The 20668-nt window shown below is 42.4% G+C and overlaps 3 non-coding genes and 7 pseudogenes across 3 annotated transcripts; all 10 read right to left on the reverse strand.

Annotated features, from left to right (window-relative positions):
• Positions 1-1153: 1153 nt before the first annotated feature.
• LOC130127463 (small nucleolar RNA U3) lies at positions 1154-1366 on the reverse strand. The gene has a single exon (XR_008811827.1). It is a non-coding gene; the product is annotated as a small nucleolar RNA U3 (small nucleolar RNA).
• Positions 1367-4305: 2939 nt separating this feature from the next.
• On the reverse strand, positions 4306-4519 carry LOC130127420 (small nucleolar RNA U3). The gene has a single exon (XR_008811816.1). It is a non-coding gene; the product is annotated as a small nucleolar RNA U3 (small nucleolar RNA).
• Positions 4520-6486: 1967 nt separating this feature from the next.
• Positions 6487-6698, reverse strand: LOC130127474 (small nucleolar RNA U3). The gene has a single exon (XR_008811828.1). It is a non-coding gene; the product is annotated as a small nucleolar RNA U3 (small nucleolar RNA).
• Positions 6699-8822: 2124 nt separating this feature from the next.
• LOC130127457 (small nucleolar RNA U3) lies at positions 8823-9001 on the reverse strand (annotated as a pseudogene).
• A 1114-nt stretch (positions 9002-10115) lies between these two features.
• LOC130127614 (small nucleolar RNA U3) lies at positions 10116-10304 on the reverse strand (annotated as a pseudogene).
• Positions 10305-11634: 1330 nt separating this feature from the next.
• Positions 11635-11775, reverse strand: LOC130127565 (small nucleolar RNA U3; annotated as a pseudogene).
• A 440-nt stretch (positions 11776-12215) lies between these two features.
• Positions 12216-12410, reverse strand: LOC130127596 (small nucleolar RNA U3; annotated as a pseudogene).
• A 2585-nt stretch (positions 12411-14995) lies between these two features.
• Positions 14996-15159, reverse strand: LOC130127529 (small nucleolar RNA U3; annotated as a pseudogene).
• Positions 15160-15544: 385 nt separating this feature from the next.
• LOC130127468 (small nucleolar RNA U3) lies at positions 15545-15748 on the reverse strand (annotated as a pseudogene).
• A 3542-nt stretch (positions 15749-19290) lies between these two features.
• Positions 19291-19494, reverse strand: LOC130127453 (small nucleolar RNA U3; annotated as a pseudogene).
• Positions 19495-20668: the final 1174 nt, after the last annotated feature.

A 20668-nucleotide genomic window follows, 5' to 3' on the forward strand; every position in this document is an offset into this window, starting at 1 on the left:
TTATCTGCATAGGCAGACAGTCTCTGTTGCTGAGGTATTCTCTTTGGGATTGTCTTCCTTACCAGATAAAACCTTAACCGAAAGATGAAGAAATAGCCATCCGTTAAGTTTATCCAAAACTTTCACTGGGAGGAGCTCGGTACTTTATATCAGAAATGCCATTGCCGTGGTTAGCTTGGCTACCGCCAAGGCTTAATCCCACAAACAATACCACAGCAAGAGGAGACTAATATAGTGATAGGCAAGATTTCGATGGAAATAGCATTTCTGATGGAAAGTACCGAGCTTCTTGAAATGAAAGTTTTGGATGAAATTAACGGAGGTCTCTTTCTACATCTTTCGGTAAGGGTTAGCGTAGGATTAAGGTTACGGTGAGGGTTTTTCCTACTCAAATGTAGTCCCATAGAGAATACCACAGCAACAGAGACTGTCTGCCTGAGCAGATAAAACTCATACTAAACCTATCACAACCCGTACATAAAGATGTAGAAAGAGCCATCCGTTAATTATATCCAAACCCAAGGCTCCGAGACAGTCAGTATTTTCCACCAGAAATATCATTGCCGTGGTTAGCTTGACTCCTGCTAAGAATTAATCCCACAAAGAACGCCATAGCAACAGAGACCGTCTTGGCGGTTGCCAAGCTAACCATTGCAATGGCATTTCTGATGGAAAGTACAGAGTTTCTCGGTGTGAAGATAGGGTTTGTGTTAGGGTAAAGGTTTTACCTGCTCAGGCAGAAAATCCCACAGAAAACACCACAGCAACAGAGACTAAGTCTTCATGTTAGCCACGCCAACCATAGCATTTTTGATGGGAAATACTAGGCTTCTCCTAGTGAAAGGTAAGGATTATGGTTGAATGCCAGAGCCAAATGCCCAAATACTGGATAACAGATACCCCCAGGTTTAGGGTTAGGTATAGGGTCAATTTGGAGGTTGTTTATTCTTTACAATTGATCTCCCATGGTCTTCTCTCTTGATTGGTTTATCCCGTTTTAAACTTGAAAACTTTGTATTGCTCAAAACACCACCAAGTGTTTTTTTTTTATTGAATTGCACTTCTGCAATTTAATGTTTTTAGGGTTAGGACTAAGGTTTAGGGATAGGTTTGGATAAAATTGATGAATTTCTACATTTTTCCCCTCCTTTTTACCACACAGAACATGGTCCTTCACTTGATAACCCCATAAAAGCAACACTGAACGGTCACCAAAAGCCCAGTGAGTGATTAAACCACTTCTCTGTACATGCTTCGCGCTCAGGGAGAAGCACCCCAGGCTCATCATCGTGGGTGAAGGGACTCACACTTTAGAAAAACATTTCTCAATATAAGAACTAAAGAAATTATCCCCGAAATTAGGATTAGGTTTGGATAAACTCAACTGATGGCTTAATATCTTTCAGTTACGGTTGGGCTAAGGGTTTTATCTGCTCTGGCAGACAATCCTACAGAGAATACCACAGCAATAGAGACTAACTCGTCGCGGTAGCCACGCTAACCACGGTAATGGTATTTCTGATGGAAAGTACACAGCTTCTCAGAGTAAAATGTTTGCGTAAAACTAACGGACATCGCTATCTACATGTTTCGCTTGAGGTAGGGTAAGGGTTTTATCTACTCAGCCAGACAATCCCACAACAAAAAGAGAATAACTCTTAGCAGTAGCCAAGCCTAACCACGCCAATGGCATTTCTGATGTAAAGTACCAAACCTCCCAGAGTAAGTTTTAGCTAAAATTAATGGATGGCTCTTTCTACATGTTTGTCTTAGTTGTAAGGGTTTTATCAGCTCAGGCAGACAAACGCACAGATAATACCACAGCGACAGAGTCTAACTCTTCGCAATAGCCAAGCTAATCACGGCAATGGCATTTCTGATGGAAAGTACCAAGCTTCTCGGAGTAAAAGTTTTGGATAACATTAATGGACGGCACTGTCTACATGTTTCACTTATGGTAAGGGTTTCATCTGTTCAGTCGGACAATCCCGCAAAAATACAACAGCAACAGAGAAAGACTCTTCATGGTAGCCAAGCTAACTACGGCAATGGCATTCCTGATGGAATGTACCAAGCTTCTCGGAGTTAAAGTTTTGGATAAAATTACTGGACAGCTCTTTCTAAATATTTCGCTTAGTGTAAGGGTTTTATCAGGCAGACAATCGCACAGAAAATACCACAGCAACAGAGACCAACTATTCGTAGTAGCCAAGCTAACTACGGCAATGGCATTCCGGATGGGAAGTATCAAGTTTTTTGCAGTGAAAGTTTTGGATAAAATTAATGGACGGCTATTCTACATATTTCACTTATAGTAAGGGTTTTATCTGTTCAGTCAGACAATCCCGCAGAAATACAATAGCAACAGAGACTAACTCTTCGTGGTAGCTAAGCAAACCAGGGCAATGTCATTACTGAGGGAAAGTACCAAGATTCTCGGAGTGAAAGTTTTGGATAAAATTAATGGACGGCTCTTTCTACGTTTCGCTTAGATCTAAGGGTTTTATCGGCTCAGACAGACAATCACACAGAGAATACCACAGCAGAGACTAACTCTTCGCAGTAGCCAAGCTAACTACGGCAATGGCATTTCTGATGGAAAGTACCAAGCTTCTCAGAGTGCAAGTTTTGGATAAAATTACTGGACAGCTCTTTCTACATATTTCGCTTAGTGTAAGGGTTTTATCAGCTCAGGCAGACAATCACACAGAACATCACAGCAACAAAGTCTAACTCTTCGTAGTAGCCAAGCTAACTCCAGCAATGGTATTACTGATTGAAAGTATCAAGCTTCTCAGAGTGAAAGTTTTGGATAAAATTAATGGACGGCTCTTTGTACATGTTTTGCTTAGCGTTTTATCAGCTCAGGCAGTCAATTGCACAGAGAACACCACAGCAACAGAGACCAACTCTTCATGGTAGCCAAGCCAACTACGGCAATGGCATTTCTGATGGAAAGTACCAAGCTTCTCGGAATGAAATGTATGGATAAAATTAATGCATGGCTCATTCTATATCTTTGTTAGTGTTGCGGTAGGTTTGAGTTAAGAGTTTTATCTGCTCAAGCAGACAGTCTCTGTTATGGTATTCTCTGTGGGACTACTTTTGAGCAGGAAAAATCCTCACCATAACCTGAACCATACGGTAGCCCTGAACGAAATATGTAGAAAGAGACATCCGTTAAGTTTATCCAAAACTTTCACTCTGAGAACCTCGGTACTTTACATCAGAAATGCCATTGCCATGGTTAGCTGACTACCGCCAAGAGTTAATCCCACAGAGAATACCACAGCTACACAGACTAACTTAGCGGTAGCCAAGCCATCGATAGAAATGGCATTTCTGATGCAAAGTACCGAGCTTCTCGGTATGAAAGTTTTGGATAAACTTAACGGAAGCATCTCTATACATCTTTCTTTCAAGGTTGGCTTAGGGTTATGGTGAGGGTTTTTACTGCTCAAAAGTAGTCTCACAGAGAATACCACAGCAACAGAGACCATCTGCCTGAGCCGTCAAAACCCTTACACTTAACCTATCCCAATCCTTACAAAAAAAAATGCAAAAAGAGCCAACCGCTAATTATATCCAAACCGAAAGCTCCGAAACACTAATTTCCCATCAGAAATACCATTGCCATGGTTAGCTTGGCTCCTGCTAAGAATTAATCCCACAAATAATACCATAGCAACAGAGACTGTCTTGGGAGGTTGCCAAGCTAACCATGGCAATGGCATTTCTGATGGAAAGTACAAAGCTTCCCGGTGTGCAAGGTTTGGATAAAATTAACAGACGACTTTTTCAACACATTTGGTTTGGGGTAGGGTTTGTGTTAGGGTAAAGGTTTTACCTGCTCAGGCAGAAAATCCCACAATAAAAGAGACCAACTCTTCGCCGTAGCTACGCTAACCACGGCAACGGCATTTCAGATGAAAAGCACTAGGTCAACTTTATGGTTAGGGTTGAATGCCAGAGCCAACACATGTCAACTAGCACCACCGCCAATGCCCAAGTGCTGGCTTAGAAATACCCCCAGGATTAGGGTTAGGGATAGAGTTTGATTGGTTAAGTCTAGGGGCAATTTGGATGTTTATTCTTTACAACTACTCTCCCATTGTCTTATATCTTGATTATGTTATCCCGTTTTAAACTTGAAAAGTTGTTAGTGGGGTTTGGAACAAGGAAAGTGTTTTTTGTTTGGATTTTTTTTAATTGAACTTTTCTGCAATTGCAATATAATGTTTTAAGAGATAAGACTATGGTTTAGGGTTAGGTTTAGATAAAATTGATGAATTTCTGCACCTTTTTACCACTCAGAACATGCTCCTTCCCTTGATGCTCCCATAAAAGGAACACTGGACGGTCACCGAAAGCAGAGCTTGGGATTAAACCACTTCTCCATACCTGCTTCGCGCTCAGCAAGAAGCACCCCAGCTCATCATCGTGGGTGGGGTGACTCACACTTTAGAAAAACATTACTCGAGATAACAACTAATGAACTTATTCCCAAAGTTAGGATCAGGTTTGGCTAAACATAACGGATGGCTCTATATCTTTCAGTTAGGGTTGGGACAAGGGTTTTATCTGCTCTGGCAGACAATCCTACAAAGAACACTACAGCAATAGAGACAAACTCTTCGCAGTAGCCAAGCTAACCATGGCAATTGTATTCCTGAAGGAAAGAACCCAGCTTTTCTAAGTAAAATGTTTGCATAAAATTAACGGACAGCGCTTTCTACATGTTTCGCTTGAGGTTGGGTTTGGGCTTATCTACTCAGTCACACCATCTCACAACAAAATACCACAACAACAGAGAACAACTCTTAGCAGTAGCCAGGCTATCTATGGCAAAGTCATTTCTGAAAGAAAGAACCAAGCTTCTTAGAGTGAAAGTTTTGGATAACATTAATGGAGGGCTCTTTCTACATGTTTCACTTATGGTAAGGGTTTTACCTGTTCAGTCGGACAATCCCGCAGAAATACAACAGCAACAGACTCTTCGTCATAGCCAAGCTAACCACGGCAATGGCATTTCTGATGGAAAGTACCAAACCTCTCAGAGTATACGTTTTAGATAAAATCAATGGACGGCTCTTTCTACATTTTTCGCTTAGTTGTAAGGGTTTTATCAGCTCAGCCAAACAATCACACAGAATACCACAGCAACAAAGTCCAACTCTTCGCAGTAGCCAAGCTATCCACGGCAATGGCATTTCTGAAGTACCAAGCTTCTTGGAGTAATAGTTTTGGATGAAATTAATCGACGGCTCTGTCTACATGTTTCGCTTAATTGTAAGCGTTTCATCAGCTCAGGCAGTCAATCACACAAAAAATACCACAGCAACAGAGAAAAACTCTGTAGTAGCCAAGCTAACTACGGCAATGGCATTCCTGATGGAAAGTACCAAGCTTCTCGGAGTGAAAGTTTTGGAAAACATGAATGGACGGCTCTTCCTACATGTTTCGCTTAGATGTAAGGGTTTTACCTGTTAAGTCAGACAATCGTACAGAGAATACCACAGCAACAGAGACTTAACTCTTCGGAATAGCCAAGCTAACCACCGCAATGGCATTTCTGATGGAAAGTACCAAGCTTATCGGAGCGAAAGTTTTGGTTATCATTAATGGATGCCTCTTTCTACATGTTTCACTTATGCTAAGGGTTTTATCTGTTCAGGTGGACAATCCCGCAGAAATACAACAGCAACAGAGACTGTCTGTCTAAGCAGATAGAACCTTTATACTAAACCTATGCGAACCCTTACAAAAAGATGTAAAAAGAGCCAGCCGCTAATTATATCCGAACAAAAAGCTCCGAAACACTCAGTATCTTCCACCAGAAATACCATTGCCGTGGTTAGCTTGGCTCCTGCTAAGAATTAATCCCACAAATAATACCATAGCAACAGAGACTGTCTTGGAGGTTGCCAAGCTAACAATAGCATTTCTGATGGGAAGTAGAGCTTCTCGGTATGCAAAATTTGGATAAAATTAACAGACGGCTCTTTCAACACGTTTGGGTTAGGGTTTGTATTAGGGTAAAGGTTTTATCTGCTCAGGCAGCAAATCCCACAGTAAACCCTACAGCAACAGAGACCAACTCTTCGTGGTAGCCAAGCTAACCACGGCTCCGGCATTTCACACTGAACATACTAGGTTAACTTTATGGTTAGGGTTGAATGCCAGAGCCAACACATGTCAACTGAGCACCTCCGCCAATGCCCAAGTGCTGGATTAAGGATATGGATAGAGTTTGATTGGTTAAGTCTAGGGGCAATTTGGGTGTTTATTCGTTACAACTGATCTCCCAGTCTTATATCTTGATCCCGTTTTAAACTTGAAAAGTTGTTGGTGGGGTTTGGAACAATAGTGTTTTTTTTTGTTTTGTTTTTTTCCAAATTGAACTTGTCTGCAATTGCAATTTAATGTTTTAAGAGTTGAGACTAAGGTTTAGATCAAATTGATGAATTTCTGCACTTTTTTCCTTTTTACACTCAGAACATGCCCCTTCTCTTGATGCTCCCATAAAAGGAACATTGAACGTCATCTAAAGCACAGAGCTTGTGATTAAACAACTTCTCTGTACCCGCTTAGTGCTCAGGAAGAAGCACGACAGCTCATCATGTGGGTGGCGGGACTCACTTTAGAAAAACATTTCTCACGATAAAAACTAAAGAACTTATCCCCAAAAGTAGGATTAGGTTCGGCTAAACGTAACGGATGGCTCTATATCTTTCGGTTAGGGTTGGGGCAAGGGTTTAATCTGCTCTGGCACACAATTCTACAGAGAATACCACAGCAAGACACCAACTCGTCGCAGTAGCCAAGCTAACCACAGCAATGGTGTTTCTGATGGAAAGTACTGAGCTTTTCAGAGTAAAAGTTCTGCATAAAATGAACGGAGCGCGCTTTCTACATGTTTCACTTGAGGTAAGGTTTGGGTTAAGGCTTATCTGCTCAGTCAGACAATCCCACAAAAAAAATACCACAACAGAGAATAACTCTTAGCAGAAGCCAAGCTATCCATGACAAAGTCATTTCTGATGGAAAGTACTGAGCTTTTCCAACTGAAAGGTTTGGATAAAATTAATAGATTGCTCTTTCTACATCTTTCGGTTAGGGATGAGTTAGGCTAAGAGTTTTGTCTGCTCAGGCAAACAATACCACATCAACAGGGACTACCTCTTCGCAGTAGCATTTCTGAACATGGAGTGATAGTTTCAGATAAAATTAACGGATTGTTCTTTCTAGATGTTTCGGTTGAGATAGGGTTAGGGTTTTACCTGCTAAGGCAGAAAATCCTACAGAGAATACCACTGCAACAGAGAATAACTTCGATAGACAAGCTAACCACAGTAATGGCATTTCAGATGGAATGTACCGAGCTGCTCGGAATAAAATCTTTGGGTAAATTTAAGGGTTGGGTCGTTCCACATCTTTTGGTTAGAGTAGAGTTACAGTAAGGGTTTTATCTGCTCAGGCAGACAATCCCACAGAAAATACCACAGCAACAGAGACTAACTCTTCATAGTAGCCAAACTAACCACAGCAAAGTCATTTCTGATGGAAAGTACTGAGCTTCTCGGAGTGATAGTTCCGGATGAAATTAACAGATGACTCTTTCTACATGTTTCACTTAAGAGTAAGGGTTTTATCTGCACAGCCAGATAATCCCATAGAAATACCAAAGCAACAGGCAGTCTTGGTGGTAGCCAAAGCCGACCATGGCAATGGCATTTCTGATGGAGTGTAGCGAGCTTGTCGCAGCGATAGTTTTGGGTAAAATAAACGGATGGTTCTTTCTACATGTTTCGGTTGGGTTAGGATAAGTGTTTTACCTGCTCAGGCAGACAATCCCACAGTGACAGACACTACCTCTTCGCAATAGCCAAGCTAAACACGGCAATGGCATTTCTGCAGGAAAGAACAGAGCTTCTCCGAATGAAAATTTTGGATGAAATTAACAGAGTGCTTTCTACATGTTTCGCTTAGGGCAAGGGTTTTATCCGTTTAGGCGGACAATCCCTCAGAAATCCCACAGCAACAGAGACCAACTCTTCATCGTAGCCAAGCTAACCATGGCAATGTGGATGGAACGTACCGAGCTTCTCGGCGCGATAGTTTTGGATGAAATAAACAGATGGCTCTTTCTACATGTTCGGTTGAGTTAGGGTAAGTGTTTTACCTGCTCAGGCAGACAATCCCTCAGCAACAGAGACTAACTCTTCGTGGTAGCAAAGCTCACCATGACAATGGCATTTCTGATGGAAAATACAGAGCTTCTCAGAGTAAAATTTTTGGATCCAGTTAAAGGAAGACTCTTTCTACATTTCAGTTGGGGTAAAGTTCTATCTGCTCAGGCAGATAATCCCACAGAATATACCACAGAAAGTGACTAACTCTTCGCGGTCGCCAAACTAAGCACAGCAATGTCATTTCTGAAGGAGAGTACTGAGCTTCTCGTAGTCAAAGTTTTGGATCAAATTAACAGATGGTTCTTTCTACATGTTTCGGTTTAGGGAGGGTTTGTGTAAAGTTTTAGCTGCTCAGGTGGACAGTGCCTAAGCGCTGGTTTGGAGAAACCCTCAGGATTAGGGTTATGGAGAGAGTTTGATGGGTTAATGGTAGGTTCAATTTGGATGTTTTTTCTTCTTTACAATTGATCTCCCACCGTCTTGTATCTTGATTGGTTTACCCCGTTTAAACTTGAAAAATTGATGGTGGGGGTTGGAGCATTATAAATGATTTTTTTTAAGTTCACTGCTATGGCAGTTTGTTTTTAGGGTTAGGTTTAAATAAAATTAATTGATGGCTCACTGCATTTTACCACTCAGAGCATGCTTCTTTCCACAAAAGCACAGAACGTGTGATTAAACCACTTCTCTGTACCCGCTTTGTGCTCAGGAAGAAGCATCACAGCTCATCATCGTGGGTAGCAGGACTCACTTTAGAAACATTTCTCAAGTTAAGAACTACAAAAATGATTCCTGACATGGCACATCATGTTCTTCATAAATTGCATGTCCATTGTAATTCTGTTATCCTCGTTCAATGTTGTATTATGTAAATTGCGTGAACATAACATCCATTGCACGCTATCTGTCTTGAGAGATCCCTCCTCTGTTGCTCCCCCCGAGATATCTTATTTTAACTCCCTGTTAAAGGAGGTTTTCTAGGGAGTTCCTTATCCAATGAGAGGGTCTAAGGACACGATGTTGTGTTGCTATTAAGCCCACTGAGGCAAATCTGTAATATTGGGTTAGGGTTGCTTTGATTTGAAAGTAGGATCAGCTTTGGATAAACTTAATGGGTGGCTCAATTTCTTCCGATTAGGGTTGGGGTAGGGCAAGGGTTTTATCTGCTCTGAAAGACAATCCTACAGAGAATACCACAGCAATAGAGACCAAGTCTTCACGGTAGCCAAGCTAACCACAGTAATGGTATTTATAATGGAAAGCACAGAGCTTCTAAGAGTGATAGATTGGATAAAATTAACGGATGCCTCCTTCTACATGATTCGGTTGAGTTAGGGTACGGGATACGGCAATGGCTTTTATTATGGAAAGTCTTGAGCTTCTCAGAGTGAGTTTTGGATAAAATTGACGGATCTTTCCACACCTTTGGGTTGGGGTAGGGTTTTTGTTAGGGTAAGATTTTACCTGCTCAGGCAGACAATCCCACAAAGAACACAACAGCAATAGAGAGTAACTCTTCGCAGTACGCAAGCGAACCATGGCAATGGCATTTCTGATGGATAATACTGACCTTCTCAGAGTGAAAGTTTAGGGTTGAATGCCCAGGAAAGCACGTGTCACCAGAGTGCCTCCACCAGTGCTGGCTTGGAGATATGCCCAGAATTAGGGTTAGGGATGTGGATAGAGTTTGATGGATTAAGGATACAGTAAATTTGGATGTTTCTTCTTTACAATTCACCTCCCATTGTCTTCCATCTTGATTAGTTTACCCTGCTTTAAGCTTCAAAAGTTATTGCTGGGGTTTAGACTAATATAAGCTTCACTTTTTTTGTTGAAGTTGTCTGCTATTGCAATTTAATGTTGTCAGAGTAAGGCTTAGGTCTGGATAAAACCGGTGGACTTCTGAATTATTACCCCTTTTCAACTCCTCAGAATGCACTCCTTCCTCGAAGCTCCCATAAAAGGAGCACTCAACGGTCATAAAAGCAGAGTTTGTCATTAAACAACTTCCCTGTACCCGCTTTGCGCTCAGGAAGATTCATGACAGCCCATTATCGTGGCTGGCGGGAATCACTTTCTACTCCTATGTTTTCGTAATGTGTGTGCGCGCGTATATGTCTGTTAGTTAGTGTAGATAGCGGGACCGGAAACTAAAGCATTTATGATCCCAATTCTTTTTGGAGGTGGTAGGTATCCCAGAAAATTAAAATTATGCATAAATATGCATTTTTCTAAAAATGGCTAAAAACCACTTTTATCTGCATTTCAGATGATTGACCATCTTTAATTTTTTCGCCTATGTAAAAAAAAAAAATCTGGGACTTAGAAATGTTTGGCATTATGCAAAATAAATGCATTTTTGCAAAAATGCACTTATAATCCTAATTTTTTTTGGAGGTGGTAGGTATTGTTCCAGAGAGGACCAGAAAAATAGCAGAAAATTAAAACAATTTTAATAATTATACAAAATATGCATTTTCTAAAAATGGCTAAAAACCACTTTTCTCGGAATGTCGGATGATTCTGAGCATTTGGGGGGAGGGAGTTGGAGTGGGGGGTTTAGGGGCAGGCGGTTAGCTGGCAGGATGAAGAGGAGGAAGATCTAAACGGGTGGATAACCAAACCGCTACATTGCAGCAGGGTTCCTCTAGTAGAAACATATTTCAAGTTAAGAATGGCAGAAATGATCGCTGAAAATACAGTCTTCTGCAGCTTTGGTTGGCGTTAGGTTTGGATAAACTTAACGGATGGATCTTACGGTTAGGGCTGGGGTTTGATCTGCTAGGGCAGACAATTCTACAGCAGAGACTGGCTGCCTGAGCAAAAAAAAAAAACCTTTTACCCTAGTTCTACCGCCAAGTCCAACAGAAAAACGTAGACTGAGCTATCCGTTAATTTTATCCAAACCTTTGACACCGAGAAGCTCTGTACTTTCCATCAGAAATGTCACTGCAGTGGTTAGCTTGGCAACCGCCAAGACAGTCTCTGTTACTATGGTATTCTTTGTGGGATTAATTCTTAGCAGGAGCCAAACTAACCACAGCAATGTCATTTCTGAAGGAGAATACCAAGCTTCTCGTAGTCAAAGTTTTGGATCAAATTAACAGATGGTTCTTTCTACATGTTTCGGTTTAGGTAGGGTTTGGGTAAAGTTTTATCTGCTCAGGTGGACAGTACCTAAGCGCCGGCTTGGAGAAACCCTCAGGATTAGGGTTATGGGGAGAGTTTGATGGGTTAATGGTAGGTTCAATTTGGATGATTTTTCTTCTTTACAATTGATCTCCCACTGTCTTGTATCTTGATTGGTTTACCCCGTTTAAACTTGAAAAATTGATAGTGGGGGTTGGAGCATTATAAATGATTTTTTTTGAAGTTCACTGCTACGGCAGTTTGTTTTTAGGGTTAGGTTTAAATAAAATTAATTGATGGCTTTCTGCATTTTACCACTCAGAGCATGCTTCTTTCCACAAAAGCACAGAACTTGTGATTAAGCCACTTCTCTGTACCTGCTTTATGCTCAGGTAGAAGCATCACAGCTCATCATCGTGGGTAGCAGGACTCACTTTAGAAACATTTCTCTATAACAGCACAGCAACAGAGACTAACTCTTCGCAATAGGCAAGCGAACCATGGCAATGGTATTTCTGATGGATAATACTGACCTTCTTGGAGTGAAAGTTTAGGGGTGAATGCCCGGGTCAGCATGTGTCACCAGAGTGCCAGCTTGGAGATACCCCCAGAATTAGGGTTAGAGAGGTGGATAGAGTTTGATGGATTAAGGATACGGTAAATGTGGACGTTTCTTCCTTACAATTCACCTCCCATTGTCTTCCATCTTGATTAGTTTACCCTGCTTTAAGCTTCAAAAGTTGTTGGTGGGGTTTAGAGTAATATAAGCCTTCTTTTTTTTTTTTTTTTTTTAAGTTGTCTGCTATTGCAATTTAATGTTTTTAGGGTAAGGATTAGGACTAAGGTTTAGGTCTGGATAAAACTGGTGGACTTCTGAATTATTCCCCCTTTTTAACTCAGAATGCGCTCCTTCCTCGAAGCTCCCATAAAGGAGCACTCAACGGTCATAAAAGCAGAGTGTCATTAAACAACTTCCCTGTACCCGCTTTGCGCTCAGGAAGATTCATGACAGCCCATTATCGTGGCTGGCGGGAATCACTTTCTACTCATAGGTTTTCGTAATGTGTGTGTATGTGCATATACACTCACCAGCCACTTTATTAGGCACACCTGTCCAACTGCTCGATAACGCAAATTTCTAATCAGCCAATCACATGGCAGCAACTCAATGCATTTAGGCATGTAGACATGGTCAAGACGATCTGCTGCAGTTCAAACCGAGCATCAAAATGGGGAAGAAAGGTGATTTAAGTGACTTTGAACGTGGCATAGTTGTTGGTGCCAGACGGGCTGGTCTGAGTATTTCAGAAACTGCTGATCTACTGGGATTTTCACGCACAACCATCTCTAGGGTTTACAGAGAATGGTCCAAAAAAGAGAAAATATCCAGTGAGCAGCAGTTCTGTGGGCGAAAATGCCTTGTTGATGCCAGAGGAGAATGGCCAGACTGGTTCGAGCTGATAGAAAAGCAATAGTAACTCAAATAACCACTCATTCCAACCGAGGTATGCAGAAGAGCATCTCTGAACGCACAACACGTCGAACCTTGAGGCAGATGGGCTACAGCAGCAGAAGACCACACCGGGTGCCACTCCTGTCAGCTAAGAACAGGAAACTGAGGCTACAATTCGCACAGGCTCACCAAAATTGGACAACAGAAGATTGGAAAAATGTTGCCTGGTCTGATGAGTCTCGATTTCTGCTGCGACATTCGGATGGTAGGGTCAGAATTTGGCGTCAACAACATGAAAGCATGGATCCATCCTGCCTTGTATCAACGGTTCAGGCTGGTGGTGTAATGGTGTGGGGGATATTTTCTTGGCACACTTTGGGCCCCTTAGTACCAATTGAGTATCGTGTCAACGCCACAGCCTACCTGAGTATTGTTGCTGACCATGTCCATCCCTTTATGACCACAGTGTTCCCATCTTCTGATGGCTACTTCCAGCAGGATAACGCGCCATGTCATAAAGCTCGATTCATCTCAGACTGGTTTCTTGAACATGACAATGAGTTCACTGTACTCAAATGGCCCCCCACAGTCACCAGATCTCAATCCAATAGAGCACCTTTGGGATGTGGTGGACCGGGAGATTCGCATCATGGATGTGCAGCCGACAAATCTGCAGCAACTGCGTGATGCTATCATGTCAATATGGACCAAACTCTGAGGAATGTTTCCAGTACCTTGTTGAATCTATGCCACGAAGGATTAAGGCAGTTCTGAAGGCAAAAGGGGGTCCAACCCGGTTCTAGCAAGGTGTACCTAATAAAGTGGCCGGTGAGCATGTCTGTTAGTGTAGATAGCGGGACCGGAAACTAAAGCATTTATGATCCTAATTCTTTTTGGAGGTGGTAGGTATTGTCTCGAGAGTAAAGGAAAAATCCCAGAAAATTAAAAAGCATAAATATGCATTTTTCTAAAAACCACTTTTATCTGCATTTCAGATGATTGAGCATTTTTCATTTTTTCACCTATGTAAAAAAAAAAAAAAAATCTGAGACTTAGAAATGTTTGGCATTATGCAAAATAAATGCATTTTTGCAAAAATGCACTTAGGATCCTAATTTTTTTTTGGAGGTGGTAGGTATTGTTCCAGAGAGGACCAGAAAAATAGCAGAAAATTAAAACAATTTTAATAATTATACAAAATATGCATTTTCTAAAAATGGCTAAAAACCACTTTTCTTGGCATTTCAGATGATTCTGAACATTTGGGGGGAGGGAGTTAGAGTAGGGGGTAAACCACTTTTCTCGGCATTTCAGATGATTCTGAGCATTTGGGGGGAGGGAGTTGGAGTGGGGGGGTTTAGGGGCAGGCGGTTAGCTGGCAGGATGAAGAGGAGGAAGATTTAGACGGGTGGATAACCAAACCGCTACATTGCAGCAGGGTTCCTCTAGTAGAAACATATTTCAAGTTAAGAACGGCAGAAATGATCGCTGAAAATAGTCTTCTGCAGCTTTTGGTTAGCGTTAGGTTTGGATAAACTTAACGGATGGATCTTACAGTTAGGGCAGACAATCCTACAGCAGAGACTGGCTGCCTAAGCAAAAAAAAAAACAAAAAACCTCTTACCCTAGTTCTACCGCCAAGTCCAACAGAAAAATGTAGACTGAGCTATCCGTTAATTTTATCCAAACCTTTGACACTGAGAAGCTCTGTACTTTCCATCAGAAATGCCGCTGCAGTAGTTAGCTTGGCAACTGTCAAGACAGTCTGTTACTATGGTATTCTTTGTGGGATTAATTCTTAGCAGGAGCCAAACTAACCACAGCAATGTCATTTCTGAAGGAGAATACAAAGCTTCTCGTAGTCAAAGTTTTGGATCAAATTAACAGACGGTTCTTTCTACATGTTTCGGTTTAGGTAGGGTTTGGGTAAAGTTTTATCTGCTCAGGTGGACAGTGCCTAAGCGTCGGCTTGGAGAAACCCTCAGGATTAGGGTTATGGAGAGAGTTTAATGGGTTAATGGTAGGTTCAATTTGGATGTTTTTTCTTCTTTAAAATTGATCTCCCACTGTCTTGTATCTTGATTGGTTTACCCCGTTTAAACTTGAAAAATTGATGGTGGGGGTTGGAGCATTATGATTTTTTTTATTGAAGTTCTCTGCTACGGCAGTTTGTTTTTAGGGTTAGGTTTAAATAAAATTAATTGATGGCTGTCAGCATTTTACCACTCAGAGCATGCTTCTTTCCACAAAAGCACAGAACTTGTGATTAAGCCACTTCTCTGTACCTGCTTTATGCTCAGGAAGAAGCATCACAGCTCATCATCGTGGGTAGCAGGACTCACTTTAGAAATACATTTCTCTAGAACAGCACAGCAACAGAGACTAAAACTTCGCAATAGCCAAGCGAACCATGGCAATGATATTTCTGATGGATAATACTGACCTTCTCGGAGTGAAAGTTTAGGGTTGAATGCCCGGGTCAGCACGTGTCACCAGAGTGCCGGCTTGGAGATACCCCCAGAATTAGGGATGTGGATAGAGTTTGATGGATTAAGGATACGGTAAATTTGGATGTTTCTTCCTTACAATTCACCTCCCATTGTCTTCCATCTTGATTAGTTTACCCTGCTTTAAACTTCAAAAGCTGTTGGTGGGATTTAGAGTAATAAGCTTTTTTTTTTAAGTTGTCTGCTATTGCAATTTAATGTTTTTAGGGTAAAGATTAGGTCTGGATAAAACTGGTGGATTTCTGAATTATTCCCCCTTTTTAACCCCTCAGAATGCGCTCCTTCCTCGAAGCTCCCATAAAGGAGCACTCAGTCATAAAAGCAGAGTTTGTCATTAAACAACTTCCCTGTACCCGCTTTGCACTCAGGAAGATTCACGACAGCCCATAATCGTGGCTGGCGGGAATCACTTTAGAAACATATTTCAAGTTAAGAACGGCAGAAATGATCGCTGAAAATACAGTCTTCTGCAGCTTTTGGTTAGAGTTAGGTTTGGATAAACTTAACGGATGGAATCTTACGGTTAGGGCCGGGGTTTGATCTGCTAGGGCAGACAATCCTACAGCAGAGACTGGCTGCCTGAGCAAACAAAAAACAAACCTCTTACCCTAGTTCTACCCCCAAGTCTAACAAAAAAAAAATATGTAGAATGAGCTATCCGTTAATTTTATCAAAACCTTTCACACCGAAAAGCTCTGTACTTTCCATCAGAAACGCCACTGCAGTGATTAGCTTGGTAACCGCCAAGACAGTCTCTCTCACTATGGTATTCTTTGTGGGATTAATTCTTAGCAGGAGTAAAGCTAACCACGGCAATGGCATTTCTGATGGGAAATACTGAGTGTCTTGGAGCTTTAGGTTTGTATATAATTAACGAATGGCTCTTTCTACATTTTTAAGGGTTGGGATAGGTTTAGTATAAGGGTTTTATCTGCACAGGCAGACAGTCTCTGTTGCTGACCATAACCCTACACCAACCCTGACTGAAAGATGTAGAACAAGATGGCTCTTTCTACATGTTTCGCTTAGGGTATGGGTTTTATCAGCTCAGGTAGACAATCGCACAGAGAATACCACAGCAACAGAGTCCAACTCTTCGCAGTAGCCAAGCTAACCACGGCAATGGCATTTCTGATGGAAAGTACCAAGCTTCTCGAAGCAAGTTTTAGATAAAATTACTGGACGGCTCTTTCAACATGTTTCGCTTAGGGTAAGGGTTTTATCCGTTTAGTCGAACAATCCCTCAGAAATCCAAAGGCAACAGAGACCAACTCTTCATCGTAGCCAAGCTAATTATGGCAATGGCACTGCGGATGGAACGTACCGAGCTTCTCGGCGCGATAGTTTTGGGTAAAATAAACAGATGGCTCTTTCTACATGTTTCGGTTGGGTTAGGGGAAGTGTTTTATCTGCTCAGGCAAACAATCAAACAGAGAATACCACAGCAACAGAGTCCAACTCATCGCAGTAGCCATGATAACCACGGCAATGGCATTTTTGATGGAAAATACCAAGCTTCTCGGAGTGAAAGTTTTGGATAAAATTACTGGACAGCTCTTTCTACATATTTCGCTTAGTGTAAGGGTTTTATCAGCTCAGGCAGACAATCACACAGAGAACACCACAGCAACGAAGTCTAACTCTTCATAGTAGTCAAGGTAACTACGGCAATGGCATTACTGATGGAAAGTACTAAGCTTTTCGGAGTGAAAGTTTTGGATAAAATTACTGGACAGCTTTTTTGACATATTTTGCTTAGTGTAAGGGTTTTATCAGCTCAGGCAGACAATCACACACAGAACACCACAGCAACAGATGCTAACTCTTCGTAGTAGCCAAGGTAACTACGGCAATGGCATTTCTGATGGAAAGTACCAAGCTTCTCGGAGTGAAAGTTTTGGATAAAATTACTGGACAGCTCTTTCTACATGTTTCGCTTAGTGTAAGGGTTTTATCTATTCAGTCGGACAATCCCGCAGAAATACAACAGCAACAGATACTAACTCTTTGTGGTAGCCAAGCAAACCAGGGCAATGGCATTACTGAAGTACCAAGATTCTCGGAGTGAAATTTTGGATAAAATTACTGGACGGCTCTTTCTACATATTTCGCTTAGTGTAAGGGTTTTATCAGCTCAGGCAGACAATCACACAGAGAACACCAAAGCAACAGAGACTAACTCTTCGTAGTAGCCAAGCTAACTACGGCAATGGCATTACTGATGGAAAGTACCAAGCTTCTCGGAGTGAACGTTTTGGATAAAATTAACGGACGGCTCCTTCTACATGTTTTGCTTAGGGTGAGGGTTTTATCAGCTCAGGTAGACAATCAAACAGAGAATACCACAGCAACAGAGTCTAACTCTTCATAGTAGCTAAACGAACCACAGCAAAGTCATTTCTGATGGAAAGTACCGAGCTTCTCCGAGTGATAGTTCCGGATGAAATCAACAGATGACTCTTTCTACATGTTTCACTTAAGAGTTTTATCTGCTCAGCCAGATAATCCCGTAGAAATACCACAGCAACAGACAGTCTTTGTGGTAGCCAAGCCAACCACGGCAATGGCATTTCTGATGGAGAGCAGTGAGCTTGTCCCAGCGATAGTTTTGGGTAAAATAAACGGATGGTTCTTTCTACATGTTTCGGTTGGGTTAGGCTAAGTGTTTTACCTGCTGAGGCAGACAATCCCACAGCGACGGAGACTACCACTTCGCGGTAGCCAAGCTAAACACAGAAATGACAATTTTGAAATAAAGTATCGACTTTCTCGTAGACAATTTTGGATCAAATCAACCAATGACTTTCTTCATGTTTTGGTTGAGGTAGGGTTTGCGTAAGGGTTTTATCTGCTCAGGCAAACAATCTCACAGCAACAGAGACCAACTCTTCGCAATAGCAAAGCTCACCATGGCAATGGCATTTCTGATGGAAAGTACTAGGCTTCTCGGAGTGACAGTTTTGGATCTTATTCAAGTATGCTCTTACAACAATGTTTCGATTTGGTTAGCGAAAGGGTTTTACCTGCTCAGGCAGACAATCCCACAGCAACAGAGGCTAACTTTGCTGTAGCCAAGCTAAACACAGCAATGGCACTGCTCTTCTCAAGTACCGAGCTTCTGAGTGATAGTTTCGGGAAAAAAAAATCACGGAGACCGTTTCTACATGTTTCAATTAGGGTAAGGGTTTTATCAGCTCAGGCAGACAATCGCACGGAGATTACATCAGCAACAGAGACTAACCCATCGCAGTAGCCAAGCTAACCACGGCAATGGCATTTCTGATGGAAAGTACCAAGCTTCAAGGAGTGAAAGTTTTGGATAAAATTACTGGACGGCTCTTTCTACACATTTCGCTAAGCTTAAGGGTTTTATCTGCTCAGTCAAACAATCCCACAAAAAAATACCACACCACAGAATAACTCTTAGCAGTAGCCAAGCTATCCATGACAGTCATTTCTGATGGAAAGTACTGAGCTTTTCCAACTGAAAGGTTTGGATAAAGTTAATGGACGGCTCTTTCTACATATATCGATTAGCGTAAGCGTTTTATCAGCTTGGGCAGTCAATCGCACAGAGAATACCACAGCAACAGAGGCCAACTCTTCGTGGTAGCCAAGCTAACCACGGCAATGACATTTCTGATGGATAATATTGAGCTTCTCGGAGTGAAAGTTAAGGGTTGAATGCCTGGGCCAGCGCGTGTCACCAGAGTGCCTCCGCCAGTGCTGGCTTAGAGAGACCCCCAGAATTAGGTTTAGGGATGTGGATAGAGTTTGATGGATTAAGGATACGGTAAATTTGGACGTTTCTTCTTTATAATTCACCTCCCATCTTGATTAGTTTACCCTGCTTTAAGCTTCAAAAGTTGTTGGTGGGGTTTAGAGTAATAAGCTTTTTTTTTTTTAAGTTGTCTGCTATTGCAATTGAATTTTTTTTTAGGGTACAGATTAGGACTAAGGTTTAGGTCTGGATAAAACTGGTGGATTTCTGAATTATTCCCCCTTTTTAACCCCTCAGAATGCGCTCCTTCCTCAAAGCTCCCATAAAGGAGCACTCAGTCATAAAAGCAGAGTTTGTCATTAAACAACTTCCCTGTACCTGCTTTGCGCTCAGGAAGATTCACGACAGCCCATAATCGTGGCTGGCGGGAATCACTTTAGAAACATATTTCAAGTTAAGAATGGCAGAAATGATCGCTGAAAATACAGTCTTCTGCAGCTTTTGGTTAGAGTTGGGTTTGGATAAACTTAACGGATGGATCTTATGGTTAGGGCTGGGGTTTGATCTGCTAGGGCAGACAATCCTACAGCAGAGACTGGCTGCCTGAGCAAACAAAAAAACCAAACCTCTTACCCTAGTTCTACCCCCAAGTCTAACAAAAAAAATGTAGAATGAGCTATCCGTTTATTTTATCCAAACCTTTGACACCGAGAAGCTCTGTACTTTCCATCAGAAATGCCACTGCAGTGGTTAGTATTGTATTTTTAAATCACGTCAGGACACAGCGCTGTCGCTCGACACAACCTCTCCGTGGCATTTATTTAGACTGACACAGCATCAAAGGCAGACCCGATCAAACAACCCAGAGCCCGCAGGCATCACCAATCGATCCCAGCACAATAGAACAGCACCAAATCAAATGCAGCACTGTCGATGTGTGCATACATAACATCCCCCCCCCCCCCGGCAGGATTTCAAACATGAAAGGTTGACACAAAGTCCTCTAGGTGGCCAGGGCGTAAACGTGTGCGAACAGGTCGCGTGGCGGCCTGAGGCTGGGCAGGCCGAGATGGGGAGGGAGAAGGCAGGGGAAGCTGAGGCCCAGGAATGTCTGGGGCCCGTATAGGAGCTGCATGAAGCCCCGGGCGTCTCGCCATGCTGAGGGAATGGCTATGGTTGTGTCACCAGCTGTGTGTGGCGGAGCTGACACCTTCCGTAGACGACTGGAGTGCCACCGAGTGCCATCGCTGAGGAGGTAAGTGGCTGGGCCCAGCTGACGGGTGACTTGGAGAGGAGAGGACCAGTATGAAGCCATTTTATTGTCCCTGTGGGGCCTGCGAACCCTGACCCAGTCTGACACATTGATGTCTGGCACCCTGGTTCGTTTTGACTGGTCAAACCGTTGCTTCATCCGCGTCTGCTGACGAGTGACTGAGGCTCTGACCCCAGAGGGAGGTGCCTGAGGTGTGGAGGGGCGGAGCCTGTCAAGGGGCATGCACAGTTCCCGGCCTAGCATGAGAGAGGCTGGGGAGACGCCTGTGGTCGAGTGCTGCGTGGCCCGATAGTGCAGCAGAGTGTGACGGATGGCCTGCGTGAAAGAGCACCCTTGGGCCATGTGTGCTCTGAGGCCGTTCTTCAGTGACTGGTGAAAACGTTCAACGCCGCC

This window comes from Lampris incognitus, chromosome 1 (genome assembly GCF_029633865.1).
Source record: "Lampris incognitus isolate fLamInc1 chromosome 1, fLamInc1.hap2, whole genome shotgun sequence".
In the NCBI taxonomy this organism is placed as follows: Eukaryota; Metazoa; Chordata; class Actinopteri; order Lampriformes; family Lampridae; genus Lampris; species Lampris incognitus.